We start from the raw sequence: 16534 nt of genomic DNA on the forward strand, positions 1-16534 counted from the left end.
CTGGTTTTATCTCCCATCTTGGAGAACTTGTCAGAAGTTATTATGCTGATAACAGAGGAACGAAACAGCAGAAATACATGGGAGCTTTGGAGAGAGATTGAACACTACAGATATATGTGCCTAGGTCAAATTTTATCTGGTTTACATTCACTTTAAAGCAGAGTTCTACCCACTTTTCTTTGTTTATTAAAAGTCAGCAGCTACAAAAGGTGTAGCTCCTGACTTTTACTAAACAGACACTTACCTGTCCCGCGATGCGGGCACACGAATCCTCGCTCCTCTCCTTCTCCTCTCTGCGTCACCATCATAGCAACTGTGGTCACCCGACCGTGACAGCTTATGGCCTCATGCATGAGTCACGCTGCACTCTGCTATTGGCCAGGCAATCTTCTAGAACCTGTGACGTGTCTCAGAAGATTGCTGGCAGGAAGGGGCCACATAGGGCGAGATGAGAAGTCGCTTAGGTGGCCGAGAAGAGGAAGGAGGAAGTCGGACAAGAAGTCCCACTAAAAAGAAGGTGCCACTCCCCCTCCCCCAAAAAAATTACATGTCAAATGTGACATGTAAGGGGGCGAGAAGTGCTTAAAGCAGAAGTTCCTCTTTTGGGTGGAACTCCGCTTTAATGTTGTTTCTGCATGTAGACTTAGAAAGGTAGGTGGAGAAAGGAGCGCCCAGTGTCCAATAATATGCAAGTTGAAGCATGCTTCTGCAACCAAAGCCACTCTGACTGTAACCTTCCAGATTATTTCCTATTAACACACCTGATTGTGAACCTTCCCCACCTTTTAGCATGCAGCAACAGCCCTGAAGAAGGAGGAGTCCTTGTTCCCCCGAAACGTGTTGGCTCGATGTACTTGTTTCTATTTTCAATAAACGCCTTCTAACTCACCTTATTATTGGACACCGGGGCGCTCTTTTCTCCACCTACCTTTCCATGACCTAAGTTTAGAAGAGATGCACAAGCATTGTGCTTGCACATCTCTTCGTTAATTTCACCATTGCCCATTTCACTTTGAGAAGAGCTTTTCTTATAAGCAAATCTTTTGCTTTTTCCATTTAGAGCAAAGTAACAGGTTCTTGACAGAGCACCTCCCTATCCATACTCATTATATTGTATTCTCCCACTACACCATTCATTGAGAAAAGGCTGGGAAATTACAGTTTTTCCAGGAATGGGGTAACATGTAGCCTTCTCCACTTCCTCCCAGGTTGCAATGCCTAGGCCTAAGTAGCAAAAGCCAGGCTCAAACACTGTCACATGAAGGTAGACGAAAGGCAGAAGGTAAAAGAAAATTAAAACACTGGTCATCAAAAAGCTTACATGGGGTTAAGGCAAAGTGATTACACAGAGGAACAGAGCAGTTGGGCACTGTGGGAAAGGTAGGTATTGCTGGGTTTGGGGGGAGGGGGTGTTCTCTTTCCCCCTATAGTTCTCCTTTTATATCAACTCTTGTCAGGGAAGAATTATGAGATTTGTCAAATATGCCAACATCCAATATGGTCTCGCCAATTTGCGCATAGGCATTAGCTAACAGCGTGCTATGATGAATCTGTGTACGAGACGGTGCATCGGCGCACACAGAGCAGGTTAATTAAATCTAAATCCACTGGCCTGTACGAGGACAGCAGCTCCTCTCACAAATTCTCTATTGTCGTCAGCCTTCCTGTGTTCCTGAGCGCTTGTGCATTTATCCTTGGATTTCCTGTTGCGACATGACTTGCCTCTGACCTGTCCGATCTCCTCTCTTGGCTTTGAACCCCAGGCTTGTTCTACCAACTCTGCTGCTGTCTCCAGTATATGACTCTGACTTGCATTACAGGCTTTGCTATTTATTCTTGGCTTGCCTTCCTGTGTATGACCTTGGCTAGTTCCTGTTTTGCTACCTGCCTCTGCTCCAGAGGGATCCACTGTGTTTGACCCCTGGCCTTGGCTTTCACTACTGTCTCATGTGTGCACTACTGCAAAGTACTACTGAGGTTCTCTAAGCCCATGTACACACGGTCGGACATTCCGACAACAAAATCCGTCGGATTTTGTCCGAAACTGGTGTTGCATACACATGGTCGGACAAAGTTGTCGGAAAATCTGATTGCACGTAACGTGATGACGTTATTTAGTTACGACGGGACTACGTTCAGGCTAGTAGCCAATAGCTTTGATCTAGGAATTTGATCTGAGCATGCGTGGCACTTTGTCCGATCGGAAATTCTCTACACACAATCGGACAAAGCCCGATCGCATCATGTTGTCGGAAAGTTTTATAGCCCACCTCTAAAACTTTGTCTGTCAGATATTCCGATGGAAACAGTCCGATGGAGCCCACACACAGTCGGCAACATGGTCCGATCGGACATTTTCCGTCTGAATGTCCGACCGTGTGTACAAGGGCTAAGAGACTCCTGCCCAGCTGTGTATCCTGCTGCATCCAGTATACATCAGGTGACCATCGGTCCTACGCTTCAGAACCCATTTGGCAACCTGTGCTTCTTTGGGCACTGCGCCTTCTGTACCATCGTCAGGAGTGTACTGCACTTAGGCACAAGGGGAGCCCTCTCTGTATTTCGGCCTCTGACCAGGTACGTGACAACTCTAACCCAAAACGTTTCTTTGATTTGGGTGGAGTGGGACAGTGTCACCTTCTCTTTGCTACATAGACATAGTCCCTAAGGTCATTGACAATAATAGTTTGATAGGAAAGTTGAGTCTTGGATCACACCCCATTCATTAAGCACAGAATGTGGAAATCCCTTTTTGTGAGGAGTTGCTCTTTAAAACAATTAAATAAATATATAAAACCACATTCACTCTATAAATGTTTGATTAAAAAGAAAAAGAACATTTAAATATCTCTATTTGTATGGGAAAAGATGTTTCAACCAGGCAGGATTTATCTTTCAGGAAGTATACATTATTCAAAAAGAGAAAGACAAATGACTCTGTGAAAAGGGAAAAAAGCAGAAGGTTATGTCAGGTTTATTATGCTGACAATATTTCATATTAAGTGCTCCTGAATAGCAATCCAGTGTTACAAAGACGGAATGGCAATACACAAATTTTCCACTTCTTTAAAACTGATTTTAGTTCTCATCTCTTTGCCCGATACCTCAAATTGTGGGTCCTTTACAATGCAAAGTGAGCCTGCTATTCTGTAGAGCTGGATTAATAACAATTCAAGGTCATGCAGATCTTTTCCTAGACCTTCCTAACTTTACTAACCTAGAGGACCGCCAAGCAATGGCCAGTTAACCACTGTAAAAAGGCTTCTTTACCGAAGAACGTCGATAACTCTTGGAGCTTGTAAAGGGCTGGAAATCCAATACTTTTTTCTCCCAAAGTGGCCACATGAGAAGAAAGTTTCCTTTGTACATAAAATAGCTGCTTATGTCTAGAATTAAAAGTAAAAATGACACTGAGCTCTTGAAAAAGATAATCTTTCCCCAAGGTTTTGGAAGGATATCTTCATAGAAACATTAGATCTTTGTTCTCATGTTAGGAAAAAAAAAACAGATGTAGAGCCTAAATATGTATAGGCCACAGTTATCATGTTCAATTATATAGAGGTTAGGAGCTGCATTGACCTGACTGTGTACTATGGTGGAGAAACAGGAACATGGGGCAAAGAGGCAGCGCTCATGGCTGTAAATAGACCCCACTGGTGATGTTACCCATCCCCCTCTGTACAATGGCTATTTTATTTCTTAACATGAATGCTTGTGGAGTTATCAATGAAATTCAATAAAGCGACCTTAATAAACTAAATTTCATAGGATGTTGGTGGGGTCATAATGTACAAGTATGCATTTACTCAAGAGTTAATAGGTCCAGGCTTCAGTATTGGATCCACCAATGTCATCTCCTCTTCTCTTCTTCCAGGTCTTGTAATGCTTCTCTTCAATCATTAGATAGCCATTGATGATATAATTGCACATCCACATAGGGGGTGGATTGTCTGCAGAACACAGTTGTATTCTCTCTAAAAAGACAGGCAAGCTCAACATGCTGACAATGAACCGGAATGGCCAATGAATGGTGCATGCACTGTATGTTGCAAGGAGCATTGGGCAAAGATTTTTTTGGAAGGGGCCGTTCTGTGGCAAATATTTGTGAACTATTTCAAAGACAGCAAGGCTTCAGGATTTAGATTATGTCTTCTCATTGTGTCATAACGATATCATCTCGTAACCAGTATCTTGGTCCAGGAAGTAGATGCTCACCCTGCATAGATTCTGAATAAACATGGCACAGTAGAGAAAAACTGATGAATGCATTGAAAGGGGGAATAGTGTAATCTCTCTGTAAGGCAATAATATACCAGAAAGTGTTAAACTTACAAATGACTTAGTGTGTATACATTTAACTTGAAGAAATATCCTGATGCTAGGTCCACTTTAAATAAATAGTATACTTTAGTAAAATGCTCAATTAGTTAGATTGGTAAACCCCCAAAACCTAGCAACCACCAATTCAACAGGGAATCCAAAGTTTAATGGCAGTTTATTAATGTAGGAAGGGGTAAACCCATACACAGGTTCTCTTTAAGAGAATCTCAGGAATCAACATCAGAATCTCTTAGCAACTCTATTTCCACCACTCATTGACTATTCATGGATTCTTAGTATTCCAAACAACCTTTCATCTGACCTGCAGAGCCTTTAGTCCACACAGCTCTCCTGTACACATTTCTGCATTGCGGTGTCAGAAAGAACTATGAATTTCTTTCTTCCTGGAAGATCTGGAATACAGGTTCCCATGACTTATTGATCCCTTTTCCAACTCATGATGACCAGCCTGGGGTATACTCTGCTCTGTTGGAGATCTCCTTTATATAAGGCAAGACAAGCCTTTCGCATACTGCTGTTATAAAGTTATAGTATTTTCTCTTAGGCTCCTACAGGTACATGCTGGTTTGGGTTGCCAGGCACGCCAAGGCATCCAATAAACTTGCCTTTACTGTTTCATCAATGTAAGGATTTCTCTTGTGAGCATTTATAATATTTATGTTATGTGTAAGCAATGGTGTCACTAGTCTAGGACATATCTGCAGAAGCCTCCTAAACCTTCCTATCACGGTCAAATTTCGAACCATTCAGACACTTCCAGGTAGTACCAGAAGTTGCCTTTAAGCCCACCCCCACAGATTAGGATTGGCCTATTCCTATAATGATCGCCCCCACTAAGTAGTAAAAATTAACAAAAGGCAAGAGGCATGTACGCTTTAGTACTTTTAAGAAGTGCAGGTTTGGGGGGCTACTGAAGGTGTTTGTAGTCCCACCTCCAGAGGCAATGACAGAGGTTGCATTTAGCAGCCTTAAGCCCTAACTATGAACTAATACTGACCCCTAGTTTGCTGGATACTCATCTCACCCAGCACTAGGAGCCCAAACCTGGAACAGCACACTGAAATTACGCAGCACCCAAATTCCCATAATTGCATTAGTATGCTGGGGACAGTAAACGCCTGGTGCCCAACCTCTGGCGGTGTGGCTCTATTGGCTCCTGCATACAGTAGTCTATGTGCTTTTACCTAGGTTCTTACTCAAGCCAGTAAAGGAAACATATACTTTAGATTGGATTCCAGTAATGTTTTATATTCCTTTTTTCTCTTTTTATATTTTTTCCTTTGATCTTATACTAAAAATTGATGAGAGAGATATTATATTTGTGGTAGAAGTCATTTTTAAGGGGTGCAGTAGGGAGTACAATTTTGGTCGCATTGATTTGTAAATGGGTTTAAAGAACTGTGATCTCTAGCAGTCTCATGTAATGTGACCTGTTATATTGCTTTTTGCACTGCTCAAAGTGGAGCACCCCATGTCCCTGTGTCCCAGGACATGGGGTGCAGGCTTATCCTTATACCACTCCAGAGGCCAGAGGGCTAGTAAGTGTAAGCCCTTGTACACACGGTTGGACATTCCGACAACAAAATCCGTCAGATTTTGTCTGACGGATTTTGTCCTAAACTTGTGTTGCATACACACGGTCGGACAAAGTTGTTGGAAAATCCAATCGTTCGTAAAGTGATGATGTTATTTCATTACGACGGGACTACGTTCAGGCTAGTAGCCAATAGCTTTGGTCTAGGAATTTGATCTGAGCATGCGTGGCACTTTGTCCAATCGGAATTCTCTACAAACGATCGGACAAAGTCCGATCGGATCATATTGTCGGAAACTTTTATAGCCCTGTTCTAAAATTTTGTCGGTCGGATATTCCAACGGAAACAGTCCGATGGAGCCCACACATGGTCGGATTATCCGACAACACGGTCCGCTCGGACATTTTCCATCGGAATGTCTGACCATGTGCACAAGGGCTAAAGAAGAAAGGATCACCGCTACTCCTGACCAGCTCAGGTGAACAAACAATAAGGCGCAGCTTCAGACTACATATCTTGGCCACACCTCACATCCTGGGCTTAATCATAGGGCCCGGTGGGCAGGGCAAAATACATCAGAGTGTGTGGTGTGGTGGAGACATGTAGGCTGAGGCCACTCTTTAACCTGGGCTGGTCGGGAGTTGTGGTGATCCTTTTTACTTTACACTTACAAGTCTCATGTAATGTGTCTACAGTCCATGACTATCTTCTGAAACATGCCCAGTCTCCAACATTGTTTCATGCATCTGTGCTTATTTATTAGTAACAGACGCATAAAGCGTGTTTACTCATCATCCGTGGACTGTGTGTATATCACATTGCTATTATGCATTTCTAATGATAACGCAATATAAAAGCTGTTTTTATCCCTGGAAGTGCTGCTACCTTTCTTCCTTTCTGCACATCGTGTTGGCCGCAGACCAAACAGGCACCCAGGTTTTCACAGCGGCTAAGGATCTTCGGAGTGGTGTGCAACCTGTGTACTCTTTCAACTTCTATGGCATGTTTGCAGTCTGACCATCTCCTGTGGCATGTCTGCAAATCTCTGACCTTCACCTCTACGATTAAGCCCAATGTGGGTGAAACATGTCAAAGGGGCATGACTGATGGGTGGGAATTTGAGCTGAAGCTTGTCTTTCATTTATTTCACATCAGAGTTGAATATGGTGTGTGGCAATACTTGTATGGTATATTGTACCCTGGAGAGAGATGTGCTCTGTCTCTGTCTCTGTCAGCACCTACATACAGCGTATAAACCTGGGAGACTGATACTGCTGGCTTGAAGCAGCTCTGATCTGTTATGGTACCTATTGTTACATGCCTTTAGTCTCTGACCATCTCCTGTAACATGTCTACAATCTCTGACCATCTCTTGTAACATGCCTTTAGTCTCTGACCAACTCCTGTGGCATGTCTACAATCTCTGACCATCTCTTGTATCATGCCTTTAGTCTTTGACCATCTCCTGTGGTATGTCTACAATCTCTGACCATCTCTTGTAACATGCCTTTAGTCTCTGACCATCTCCTTTGACATGTCTACAATCTCTGACCATCTCTTTTAACATGCCTTTAGTCTCTGACCATCTCCTGTGGCATGTCTACAATCTCTGACCATCTCTTCTAACATGCCTTTGGTCACTGACCATCTCCTTTGACATGTCTACAATCTCTGACCATCTCTTGTAACATGCCTTTAGTCTCTGACCATCTCCTGTAACATTTCTACAATCTCTGACCATCTCTTGTAACATACCTTTAGTCTCTGACCATCTCCTGTGACATGTTTACCATCTCTGACCATCTCTTGTAACATGCCTTTGGTCCTTCACCATCTCCTTTGACATGTCTACAATCTCTGACCATCTCTTGTAACATGTCTTTAGTCTCTGACCATCTCCTGTGGCAAGCCTACAATCTCTGACCATCTCTAGTCTCTGACCATCTCCTGTGGCATGTCTACAATGTGTGGTGTGGTGGAGACATGTAGGCATGTCTACAATCTCTGACCATCTCTTCTAACATGCCTTTAGTCTCTGACCATCTCTTGTAACATGCCTTTAGTCTCTGACCATGTCCTGCGGCATGTCTACAATCTCTGACCAGCTCTTGTAACATGCCTTTGGTCATTGACCATCTCCTTTGACATGTCTACAATCTCTGACCATCTCTTCTAACATGCCTTTAGTCTCTGACCATCTCCTGCGGCATGTTTCCAATCTCTGAACATCTCTTGTAACATGCCTGTAGTCTAAAAAACAACTTCTGTTGCCTGTCTACAGTCCCTAATAGCTTTCTATTGCATCACATTCACTGAATGTTATTTGTGACGTCAAGGGCCACACTTGAGTATCAAGAAACTTGTCCACCGCGGCTGTAAACTCTTGTCCTGTAGCATACAATGTGTGTAGTGTGTCTCCTTTAATTTCCTAAAATTAAACCTCAAAAACATTGACCAAAAAAAACAAAAAACGAATAAAACTAAACACATCCTAAATTTCGATTATTTCCATTCTTATCTATGATGCTAGCATGCTATGAATTCTCTCCTTTAATAATTCTAAAACACAGCAAACGTATTAAACCCTCAACATTATTTTCTTAAATTATTTCCATAAACAAAGGGAAAAAAATGCTTTTCTCAGCAGGCAATTAAACAAGTGTATCTCATCTTGTCACGTCTTTGGTTCATCCACAGTAAACACGGCTAACTACCAAGTCATAAAACATATCAGCTGGGTTCATTACTTTTAAACATCTTTCCAAATGTGCAGTAAAATAAAGGCAGCTGCCATTTTAAAATCTTATTATTATCAAGGGCCAGCTCCTTCAACAGCACCTGCTTTGCAGCAATCTGCTAAGGGAAGAGACGGGATCATTATTTTATGCATGTATTTTCTTTTAAATTTTTTACATCGACGGTTTAAGGTCTTCTTTTGCTTTTGTTCCTGAGATCTCCCCTTGGTCTCCGGTAGTAGGTGAGTCCCCTCGACCCGTCCGTTGGTATTGAGCAAGGGTCGCGGGTTTACCTATGATGTCTGCTTGACAGCTTCGCCACACACATCAGGCCCTGCCAAATGCTCCGCCATTAATTTATGATTTAAAGTAATTAACTTTTGCTGATTAAAGTAATTATTTCGAGTGCATTGCACTCAAGCCCAAATGATGCACGCAGCCCCCTCTCCAGTTTGAGATAGCAGCATGCCAAGTGCTTAAAAGCTGCACCAGGGAGCATGTCATGGCTTCTGCCAGTCTAATAGATATGCCATGTTTATGGCTGAGTTGTACTAACTGCTCATTTTAATGCTGAACGCTGGCAGAACATTGACACAGTGTGAAACCTTCATACGGTAAACAAGACAAGCTTCAAATCGGTGACACCAATGACAGGGCAGAATGCTTTAAATGAATCTTGCCTGCAGCCTTCCAGAGGTGGTATGTTTTGACTGCAATATATTCTGTACCTAGTTTGACGAATACAAAATACACAACTTCATTCAGGTTCCTGACTTGTAGATGGTCTTCTGATTTTTTTTTCTTTTTTTTTCTTTTCACCTTTATGAATCAGAATAAGGATACAAAGCACAAAGGGAAAGAGACTGTCCACAGGAATGGCACAGATGTCCTAAAGGGGAACTCCAACATATACCATCATTTCAAATGATAGAAAAGCGCAAGAACTTCCACATTTGTGATGTACATGTAGAAAAAAAACGGAAAAATATATATATCCACTTGTTATTAATATTGACAACCTTTGAATCCCAACTGTCACTGCCCCACTTAAAGTGATTGTAAAGACTAATTATTTTTATTTTTTTTAACAGTGTGGGCACTTTCACCCCCTTCCTGCTCAGGCCAATTGTCAGCTTTCCGCGCCGTCACACTTCGAATGAAAATTGCGCGGTCATGTACCCAAATGACATTTTTAGAATTTTTTTCGAGACAGAACTTTCTTTCGGTGATATTTAATCAGCGCTGTGTTTTTTATTTTTTTGCTAAAAAACAAAAAGACTAAACATTTTGAAAAAAAATAGTTTTTCATAGTTTCTGTTAGAAAACTTTCTAAATAAGTAATTTTTCTCCTTCATTGATGAGCGCTGATGAAGCTGCACTGATGGGCACTGATAGGCTGCACTGATGGGCATTGATGAGGTGGCACTGATAGGCTGCACTGATGGGCATTGATGAGGTGGCACTGATGAGACAGCACGGGTGAGGAGGCACTAATATGCAGCACTGATGGGCACTGATATGCAGCACTGATGAGCACCAATAGGCCGCACTGATGGGCACTGATAGGCGACATGCATAGGTGGCACTGCTGGGCACTGATTGGCAGCACTGATGGGCTGCACTGATGAGCAGGCACGGATGGGCACTGAAAGGCAGCACTGACTAGCATCACTGATGGGCACTGATTGGCATCACTGATGGGTACTGATTGGCATCACTGATGGGCACTGACTGGCATCACTGCTGGGCACTGTTGGGGCTGCACTGATAATCAGTGCCTGATTATCTGTGCAGGTCTCTCCTGTGAGGAAAGTCGATAACCGGCATTTCCTTGTTTACATGTGATCAGCTGTGATTGGACACAGCTGATCGTATAGGTAAAGAGTCCTGTCATCTGCTTTTTTTTTCCCCCGAGATTGAGAATGCCCCCGGATGACGTCTTGATGACGAAACGCGTAGGGCATGGCCATAGAACGTACACTCTCTCTCGGTTAGAACCGTGGCAATCGGCGGCAGCTGTAACAATACTACCTGTCAAACTCATTAACAAATGTTAGTACATTTTTTTATCAATAAACAGTATTGCGCTATGAATACTCTTTTCCATATGGATTAAATGAGTGAGATGGCTGACATATGCTGAGAAACTGAAGGTTCCAGAACACACACAGCTACACAGGGGCTCACACTGTGGAGGCGCTACTGCTAGTGATAAAAAAATGAGAGCATCAAACTATAAAATGTAATTTAACAATGAAAAAAAATTGAAAGCGCCCCTGTAAGTTGCGCCCACATATGTAAACGATGTTCAAACTACACGTGTGAGGTATCGCCATGACTGTTAGAGCGAGAGCAATAATTCTAGCCCAAGACCTTCTCTGTAACTCAAAACGTATAACCTGTAATAATTTTTAAAACATCACCTATGAGGATTTTTAAGTATTGAAGTTTGGCGCCATTCCACAAGTGTGTGCAATTTTGAAGCATGACATGTTAGGTATCTATTTACTCGGCGTAATATCATCTTTCGCATTATGCAATAAAAGTGGGCTAACAGGTTTTCTTTTTGGTTTTTTTTTATGCATGAAATTGTTTCTTTTCCAAGAAAAGTGTTTGAAAAATTGCTGCGCAAATACCATGCAAGATAAAAAAATCTCTGTTTATTAGCTCACTAGCTGTGATTGACAACAATAGAAGCCAATGGCGCCCACTGTGTGTCTCAGCCAATCAGGAGGGAGAGTCCCGGACAGCCAAGTCTATCATTACACCATCGCTTGATTGAGATAGGGCTTAAATAAGTATAAGGGGGGGTCTGCTGCTGCACACAGAAGGTTATTAATCTTTTAATCTTAATGCATGGAATGTAATAAGATAACAAATCTTCTGCCTTTCCAACACTTTAAGGTAAAAAAACATTTAGGCTTTAGAATAACTTTAACATTCTCAGCCACAGTATAATTACAGGTTGTAAATTCACTAATTCCTTGCAACACTTTGAGAAATCACAGACCTGTTAAATGTAGGAACAATGAAAGTATATTATCTGTTTTGCCCCATGTTTAAAATAATTATTCATGTGATTATGTTGACCTTATAGGGTTTCATTGATATAAATTAGTAGGTGAGGTTGAAAAAAAAGACACAAGTACATCAAGTCCAACCTATGTGTGCGATTATATGTCAGTATTACATTGTATATCCCTGTATGTTGTGGTCGTTCAGGTGCTTATCTAATAGGTTCTTGAAACTATCGACGGCCCCCGCTGAGACCACCGTCTGTGGAAGGGAATTCCACATCCTTGCCGCTCTTACAGTAAAGAACCCCCCTACGTAATTTAAGGTTAAACTCTTTTCTTCTAATTTTAATGAGTGGCCGCATGTCTTATTAAACTCCCTTCCGCAAAAAAGTTTTATCCCTATTGTGGGGTCACCAGTATGGTATTTCTATATTGAAATCATATCCCCTCTCAAGTGTCTCTTCTCCAGAGAGAATAAGTTCAGTTCTCGCAACCTTTCCTCATAACTAATATCCTCCAGAACCTTTATTAGCTTTGTTGCCCTTCTTTGTACTCGCTCAATTTCCAGTACATCCTTCCTGAGGACTGGTGCCCAGAACTGGACCGCATACTCTAGGTGCGGCCGGACCAGAGTCTTGTAGAGAGGGAAAATTATCGCTTTATCTCTGGAATTAATCCCCTTTTAAATGAATGCCAATATTCAGTTTGCTTTGTTAGCTGCAGCTTGGCATTGCATGCCATTGCTGAGCCTATCATCTACTAGGACCCCCAGGTCCTTTTCCATCCTAGATTCCCCCCAGAGGTGCTCCCCCCAGTGTATAGATTGCATTCATATTTTTGCCACCAAATGCTTTATTTACATTTTTCTACATTAAACTTAATTTGCCATTTCAGAGAGGTTTCTGCACAGATGTCAATGTAAATCGCAGGCTGAAATTGCAAAAAGTAGTACAAAAACTACTTTTTCAAATTGGTGCAGCACCGCAGATGAGGTGTGGCACCAATTAGTACGGTGCCATTGATGGGAATTGCTGTCAAATCGCATGTCAAAACGCTCCAGTGTGAATTAGGGCTAATCCACATTTGCCATGTAGTTGCCCACCCCATTAATTTGTTCAGATCTTTTTGCAAGGTTTCCACATCCTGCGTAGAAGTTATTGCCCTGCTTAGCTTAGTATCATCCACAAATACAGAGATTGAACTGTTTACCCCATCTTCCAGGTCGTTTAAGAACAAATGAACAAATTATTGTTTATTCTTTGTGTATAGAGAGAGATCATAATTTAACCAGCCAGGAGAAAGATATGGAACAACTAGAAGTCTAATATTCCCTTTTATCCTAGGAGAAAGGTAAATTATTCCTTTGTTCCATTTGAAAAGAGGTTCATTATGTTAACTTACTAGATAAGCAATACAGTATATGAAATTTATTTAGAAATCAAACAAATAGGACTATATTGGCGGTTGGAGGAGGAGGGGAAGGAGGAGAGAGTACCCCGATGTGCAAATGTATTTGCCCCCAGAACCCTTACCGCCCTCCCTAATCCTCTGTGGGGAAGAAATAATTCAATTAAAATTCTCAAAATATTGTTCTGTATTATGAATATTATGATATGATTATTAAAATGTCATCATCTGACCAATACCATCCCTACAGTGAAGCATGGTGGTGCCAGCATCATGCTTTGGCATGTTTTTCAGGGGCAGGAATTGGGAGACTAGTCAGAATCAAGGGAAAGAAGAATGCAGCAATATACAGAGACATCCTTGATGAAAACCTGCTCCAGAGTGCTCAGGACCTCAGACCGGGGCAAAGGTTCATCTTCCAACAGGACAACAACCCTAAGCACACAGCCTAGATAACAAGGGAGTGCTATGGGACAACTCTGTTAATGTCCTTGAGTGGTCCAGCCAGAGACCAGACTTGAACCCGATTTAACATCTCTGGAGAGATCTGAAAATGGCTGTGCACTGACGCTCCCCATCCAACCTGATGGAGTTTGAGAGAGGTTCTGGAAAGAAGAATGGGAGAAACTGCCCAAAAATAGGTATGCCAAACTTGTAGCATTATACTCAAAAAGACTTGAGGCTGTAATTGGTCCCAAGGGTACTTCCAGCAAAGTATTGAGCAAAGACTGTGAATACTTATGTACATGGGATTTTTTTCATTTTTTATAAACGTACAAAAATTTCAAACAAACTTTTTTCACGTTCTCATTATTGGGTATTGTTTGTAGAATTTTGAGGAAAATAATAATATAATCAGTTTTAGACTAAGGCCGCGTACACACGGGCGGATTGTCTGCCCAACTAAGTTCGTCAGACAATCCGACAGACAGTCCGTTCAAAATTTGAATGAACGGACTTGACCACACACGATGAGCAGACAGTCCGTTGAAAGCGTGCGTGATGACGTGTACAGCACGTACGACGGGACTAGAAAAACGACGTCCTATACACTGCAATGCAAGCTTTGGCCGTGTAAATCCTTTCTGAGCATGCGCCATACTTAGTCCGTCCAACTTGCCTACACACGAGCGGACTGTCCGCTGAAACCAAGTTTGGACGGACAAAACCAAGTTTGAACGGACAAAATTACAGAAATTCCGTAAGACTTTGTTCGTCAGACAGTCCGCTGAAAAAGTCCACTGAAGCCCACACACGAGCGGATTGTCCGCTGAAACACGGTTCAGCGGACTAAGTTGGACAGACAATCCGCCCGTGTGTACGCGGCCTAAGGCTGTAACATAACAAAATAGATTTGTCAGGATTCCATGATTTCTACTTTAAAAGATCAGTTTATGATTGATATTTTGGGTTGGGTGAGATCTCCATGCTAAAATGACTAACTCTACTCATACCCTTTGGCCGCGTACACACGCGGGGACTGTTCGCTCAACTTTGTTCGTCAAACAGTTTCAGCGGACAGTCCGCTCAAAATTAGCATGGACGGACATGGCCACACACGACGAACGAACAGTCCGCTGAAACCGTGCGCGATGACGTACGTCACGTACGACGGGACTAGAAACAGGAAGTACAAGACACAGCAAAGCACCCTTTGGGCTCCTTCTGCTGACTTTGCGTTAGTAGAAGTTTGGTTAGAGACGATTCGCGCTTTTTAGACTTCAGCTTAATTTGTCCGTTCACTGCGGCGCAGTCTACCTGTGAGGTTTATATCTGCCTTTCGGTACCTGTGGATCAGTTGTACCTGTTATTAGGCGCTTCTGGTCCGCTCGTTCCTGTGTTTCAGGTCGTTCTTCATAGGTCTGGCTGTTCTTCAGTGCGTTCAGTTGAGCTTGTCTGTCCAGCCGACCGTTTCAAAGCCATGGAGAGTGGACGTACTCGGGAACGAGTTCGTGCTATATTGGGGCTTGGTGTTTTAGTTGTTATGAATTGTTTTTATTTAATGACTATTTTATTTATTTTTTTCCCCTGTGTTTGACTCCCCAGTGTCCTTCCACGCCACAGGAATGGCAGACTGTGGCTTCCCAATTCGCTGCCCGTTGGGACTTTCCCAACTGCGGAGGGGCGATCGACGGGAAACATGTGAGGATTGTGCCCCCACCCCATTCGGGGTCCTACTATTGGAACTATAAGGGGTTCCATAGTGTGGCGCTAATGGCGGTGGTGTCGGCACAATGTGACTTTCTTTATGTGGATGTGGGGAAGAACGGCCGGATGTCTGACGGAGGAGTCTTTAGGCAGACCGAGTTCTGCCACCGTCTCATCACTGGTGGCCTGGACTTGCCACCAGATGCCGAGAATGTGGAGGGTCTACCGTTTGTGTTTCTGGCTGATGAAGCGTTCGGTCTGAGTGAACATCTTATGAAACCCTTCCCCCAAAGGACCCTCACCCCGGAGAGGAGGGTTTTTAATTACCGGCTGGCCAGAGCAAGAAGGGTTGTGGAGAGTGCCTTTGGCATTATGGCCAGCTGGTTCCGTCTGTTACTGACAGCCATCAACCTTTCAGAATATAAACTGAACTATGTGATTCTGTGCTGCTGCATTCTGCACAATTGTCTACGTAAATGTTCAGGTAACCAGTACCTGCAGCCTATTGGGCCTGAGGCCGGACTCATATTTCCAGAACTGACAGGGCTGGATCATGCCCTTCCTGGCTTAGCCCCCCAAACAGCACGTGAGGTGCGTGACCGCTATGTCAGCTATTTTAATGGTAGGGGGGCTATTCCAATGCCAGCTGAGCAATAAAAATTTATTTTTCTTGAAATATGTCTTGTCTGTTCAAATTTTTAAGTTTGGTTCTTGTTTGCTTTTCACGTTGCTTGTCTCCTACATTGTCCTAATTCAGGGATATGCAATTGGCCAACCTCCAGCTGGTGCAAAACTACAAGTCAATCATGCCTCTGGGTCTCATGCTTGTGGCTGTCAGTCTTGCTATGCTTCATGGGACTTGTAGTTCTGCAACAGCTGGATTTCCACTAATTGCATATTCCTGTCCTAGTGCATTTGTATTGCAAAGTGGTTTTTTACAATAGGAAATAAGGCCCTTTGTGACAGAAAACACAAAATGACTTCCCAAACTGGTATTGAGTATTGAAAGAAGTAGACACACACACACATCTTTTTTTTGATTTTTTTAATAGTGCACATGCCAACTAGTGCCTCTGTTTTAGATATTTTTTTTTGTGTTTTTTTTTTATTTTTATTTTTTTTGGAAATCGTTTGTTTTTTTTTGTTTTTGTTTTTTGGGGAATTTTTTTTTTTTTAATAGTTTTTTTTTTTTTCTTTTTTTTGTAAACATAGAAATATATAGAAATATCTAAAATACAATTATCACAAAAATAAAAAAATAAAATCAGATTTTTAACTATTTACATAAAACAAGGGGTAAAGCCAAATTTTGAAGATGCACACCAAAAAATGGTAATGTCAACATGTGCTA

Source organism: Lithobates pipiens, unplaced genomic scaffold, assembly GCF_037356315.1.
Source record: "Lithobates pipiens isolate NorthernLeopardFrog02 unplaced genomic scaffold, aLitPip1_a1.2 Scaffold_25, whole genome shotgun sequence".
In the NCBI taxonomy this organism is placed as follows: domain Eukaryota; kingdom Metazoa; phylum Chordata; class Amphibia; order Anura; family Ranidae; genus Lithobates; species Lithobates pipiens.